Source organism: Euleptes europaea, chromosome 9 (assembly GCF_029931775.1).
Source record: "Euleptes europaea isolate rEulEur1 chromosome 9, rEulEur1.hap1, whole genome shotgun sequence".
NCBI classification, from domain to species: domain Eukaryota; kingdom Metazoa; phylum Chordata; class Lepidosauria; order Squamata; family Sphaerodactylidae; genus Euleptes; species Euleptes europaea.
Genome location: NC_079320.1, coordinates 15,618,602 through 15,623,859, shown reverse-complemented (window position 1 = coordinate 15,623,859; position 5,258 = coordinate 15,618,602).

Below are 5,258 nucleotides of genomic sequence, written 5' to 3'. Positions count from 1 at the left end.
GTTCATCTGTTTGTTCTTGGTCATCCTCCTGGAATATAAACACTACTTTTACCCTCCGCCAGCCAATCACAACTGTCCCTGGGTGATGTCAGCAAGTGGACTTTTACCAGAAAAAAATCCCCAAAGTTCAACATTTTTTCCCTCTAGCCCCAGATTTGGTTTCTAAACATAATATGCCGTTTTAGTGCCCAGAGTTTTGCAACGTTCCACTTAATTGAAGGGTTGAGCCAGAGATGAATAGGTTTGGTGGTTGAGATGTATAATAATGGTCCAGATTTAAATTAAAACTAAATATTGGGAATGTTCGTTGGGGTAGTTTTTTTTTTTTTTAATGAGTTTTTCATTGTGGGGGGAGGCAGAACGTCCAAGAGGAATTCCTCACTTTTCTTTTGCAAAGCTGGGTACAAACAAGTGAACTTTGGGGAGTTTAATTTGTTCCAGAATGGGTTAGAGTGTGAACTCTGGTATCAAGAGGGCCATTTGACACACAGCATTTTTTCTACATGGCAATACTAACATGCATGCAGGGGAGAGGTGCATACTATTGAATAAAACTCAAGCAGGTGTTTGTTTTCCAGAAAAGGGCCAAAATGGGCCCATCATTAGATTCCCCATATATATTTTAAAGAATGGAGAGGGAAGGAATTTGGATCAGAACTCTGGAACTGGAGGTGGAAAAGTAACCCTTTCCCCCCCCCATACTGTTTTCCCAATATAAAAAGGGTTGCCAGCCTCCAGGTACTAGCTGGAGATCTGCTATTACAACTGATCTCCAGCTGACAGAGATCAGTTCACCTGGAGAAAATGGCCACTTTGGCAATTGGGCTCTATGGCATTGAAGTCCCTCCCCTCCCTAAACCCTGCCCTCCTCACACTTCGGTCCAAAAACCTCCTGGCAACCCTAAATATAAATGTCTAGACCTGATATTTGCTTTGCAGGAAAAAAAACATACAGGTATCATGTGGGTACTTGATGTCCCCTTCCCATGGAACAAAAAGCAGTTCCAGAGAAGGTGATTTAAATGAGGAAAACATCAAAGGGGTAGAAATATGGGGGCCACTAACAGGAATGGGTGAAACCCCCTTAAAATTTCAGCAGTCTTGTAAAAAGCCTTGCTTTCTTGAATGGGTATCTCTACAATAGGGTTGCCACTGGCAGGGGAGGGGGGGTAGGGCTGGAAAATTCCTGGAGGTATGGGGATGGAGCCTGGGGAGGACGGGGACCTCAGAGGTATACAATGCCATAGAATCCACCCTCCAAAGCCTCAGTTTTCTCCAGGTGAACTGATCTATGTAGTCTGGAGATGTGCTATAATTCTAGGGGATCCCCAGGTCCCACCTGGAGACCGGCATCCCTACTCTACAGGTACCTCCCAATTTCATTTTCAGTGATTTGGTAGAAACTCTAGATTTTATCTACTCTGCCCATTACAAGAAACATATCTTCAGCTACCCCAGATAGCCAGCATGAGATCTGAAGCTAGGGAGAGGGAGACAGACGGCAACCTCCATTAATGGTTTCTGTTTATCTCACATATAGATTTACAGAATCCCCATAATGAATTTTGCTTTATTTGTGGGGGAATCGTTTGGTTTATATTGTTTCCCTCAGATGATTCACTGGAGAGCCAGTGTGGTGTAGTGGTTAAGACCAGTGGATTCTAGTCTGGAGAACTGGGTTTGATGCCCCCCTCCTCCACATGAGCGGCAGTCTCTAATCTGGTGAACCGGGTTGGTTTCCTCACTCCTACACATGAAGCCAGCTGGGTGTCCTTGGGCTAGTCACAGTTCTCTTAGAGCTCTCTCAGCCACACCTACCTCACAAGGTGTCTGTTGTGGGGAGAGGAAAGGAAGGAGATAGTAAGCCGGTTTAATTCTCTGTAAAAAAAAGGTAAAGGAAGTCAGCATATAAAAACCAACTCTACTTCTTCTTTTTTACCAAGAGCTTCCAAATCAGTCTCTAAATTCTGCTTCAGGCAAACTTTAACCACTGAAAACAAAGAAAACTGGTATTTTATGGAGGAAAAAACGATCAGAATGAGAAACATTAAGGATATAAGCTCAGCCCAGCATACAGTATATGCCTATGTCAGCGGGACCAAGTCAGAGGACAGATACACAAGCTGAATTTTGGCCAGGACACCAATGTTAGCAACCTAATCTTGGAGACTTACACTTTACCACAAGTGATGTGGACACTGGTTTTATGATTCCTTTGAAGGGTTCCACTTTCTGGGTTCTTCTAGCAGAATGCTAGGTTTGGAACTCCATGCTGATTCAGGGGGGGAATGGCCACCTACGGAGCATTCAGGACAGCTTCTAGTGACCTTTATGTTTCTTGGTGGTCTAACACTTGGCTGGACAACTAGGCAGTTGGCATGTATGAGACTGCGATTTAGGATTGTTGCTGAACTGGAAATTTATTGTACAGTGTTTGCATCTATGAAATTAGAAAGCACCATGCCAGTGCATGAAATAATATAGTAAAAACCATCCTGATGCAAAGGAAGACCAGAATTGCAAACCTGAAACAGATTCTGCAACACAGTCTAGAAATTCTGCAAAATCTGGATTGGAAGTCCAGTTCCAGCCAAAATAATTCTGCAGAAGAACCAAGAAGTTGTGCCTTTTTGGTGGTCAAAAGTGACCTCCTTGTTCTGTTCTCACCAGCAGAAAACCTGGTTGGATTCAACCTATTGGACATTCTGCTATAAACCACATCTTAAAAATGAAAAAAGTCCAAAGAATGGTCTAAAGCTAGAGTGCTATGACCCTACAGCTGAACAAGTGTCAGCCTGGCCAGGATGGGTGACCACCTGGAAAACAACTCCCAGTTTGGAGATCAGGAAAATAGTGGTAATAGTAGTCTTCTTGTGTGTGTTGCACCATCAAATCACTTTCGACTTATGGCAACCCTATGCATTAATGACCTCCAAACCATCCTATCCCAAAAAGCCTTCCTCAGATCTTGCAAACTGAAAGCTGTGGCTTCCTTTGTTGAGTCAATCCATCTCATGTTGTGTCTGTTTTTTTTCCTACTGCCTTCAACTTTTCCTAGCATGATTGTCTTTTCCAGCGAGTCTTGTCTTCTCATGATGTGACCAAAGGACAATAGCCTAGTCATTTTTGCTTCTAGGGAGAATTCAGGATTGATTTGATCTAGAACTCACTTATTTGTCTTTTTGGCAGTCGATGGTATCCGTAAAACTCTCCTCCAACACCACTAGACTTATTAGATATCTTTAATTATTGGATATGCCCACATATCCATAAGACATTCTTGAATGATGAGGAGATACTTCTATGTTGTAGGAATCCTTGCTGTAGCACAGATGTTATAGGAATCCATGCTCAGAGTCAAGCCACTTTGATGTAGAAAATTCACATGGCATTACAATGATATGCTGTCAATGATGTGCTGAGTATTGACTAGATTTTTGGACCATTTTAGATTGAAAAGTGAAATACAGAATCAATTAAAACAGCCATAATTAAATCATTTTAAACCACTGATGTAAACAGTTTGTCAGCATTAGCTTAATAAAATAAATGCCATTATATTAAGAAATAAATCTACTGCCAACATTAAAGCATTAAAAGCCTGGATGAAAGCAAAGGTTTTCCCGTGATGCTTAAAAGAGACATGAGATAGTGCTCTATGAATCTGAAAGAGCAGGGAACCCTGCAGTGTTGGAGAAATCTCTGAAAAGGGTCTGCTTCTAATGGATGCCCATCTGGCATCCTTCTGTGATGGCATTCTGAGTAGGACATCGCTGGTAGATCTTAAGTCATCTGGAACGTCTGTATATGAACACTATTGCTATTGAAAGAACTTGCAGAGATGTCAGTCTACTAACGTACATCTTTGTTCAGGAGAGAAAAGAAACATGTTGTTTGGAGAGATGGTGTTCCTCAATAATATAGGGTTGCCAGCCCTGCTCTGGGAAACTCCTGAAGATTTGGGGATGGAGCCTGAGGAGGGCAGGGTATGGGGGGCTCAGCAGGGTACCAGAGTCCACACTCCATCCATTTTCTCCAGGGAAACTAATCTCTGTCATCTGGAGTTCAGTTGTAACTCAGGGTAGGGCTGTCAATTCGGTTCGGCCCGAACTGAAAATCAGCCGAATTTCCCCTGATTCGGTGGTTTTTAGTTCGGGAGGAACTGAACTCAAAACTGGCGGGCAACCGGGGGGGGCCGAATTCAGCGAATTTGGGAGTTCGCGGATAAATCCGGCAAATTCGGCCGTCAGTAAGCAGCATAACCGTCAGTAAGCAGCATTCTCCTCCCCCGGCCAATTGGTGGCCAAGCTGGGTCTTCTTCTGGCCAATCAGTCAGGATTGAGTACTGGAGGAATCAGCTGATGTGCGGCCCCGCCGGGGAAAGAGAGAGAGAGGGAAATCCTTGTGTGTGTGTGCGGGGGTGCTTGTGCACATTCGCTCCTTTCTGTGGCTGCAGGGGGCGCATTTTTTGGGGTACAGACACAAAACTTTGAGGGGATATTCAGACAAGCCTTCTTAAGAGACCACCCAAGTTTTGTAAACATTGGGTCAGGGGGTCCCGAGATATGGGCTCCCCCCTTTTTCTTTCCATGGCTGCAGGGGGCGCATTTTTTGGGGTACAGACACAAAACTTTGAGGGGATATTCAGACAAGCCTTCTTAAGATACCCCCCAAGTTTTGTAAACATTGGGTCAGGGGGTCTCGAGATAGGGGCTCTCCCCCTTTTCCCTCCCCCCTTTTTCCATTTATGTGGCTGAAGGGGCGCTTTTTTGGGGATATAGCCCCCAAACTTTCAGAATAGCTTTACACAATTATTCTTAAGATACCACCCAAGTTTTGTAAAGATGGGTTCAGTGGGGGCAGAAATATTGCCTCCCCCCCTTTTCTCTTTCCGTGGCTGCAGGGGGTGCATTTTTGGGGGTGCAGATCCCAAACTTTGAGCAGAGTTTCAGACCAGTGTTCTTAAGATACCCCCCAAGTTTTGTGAACATTGGGTCAGGGGGTCCCGAGATATGGGCTTTCCCCTTTCCCACTTCCCCTTTCCCCTTTCCCCTTTTCCCTATTGGGATGAATGGATCAGCCGATCCTGTGTGTGCATCTTCTCCAGAGCAAAACGTCCCGTGCCTAATTGGAATCATCTTGGATTATTTACAAGTCCTCCCCAGCCCTTCCTGATGGAACAGAAGACAGCCACAGTAAGACCCCTTTGGGGGCTTTAATCTATAATTTTTCTCCTGTGTATGTGTGTGTGTGGGGGG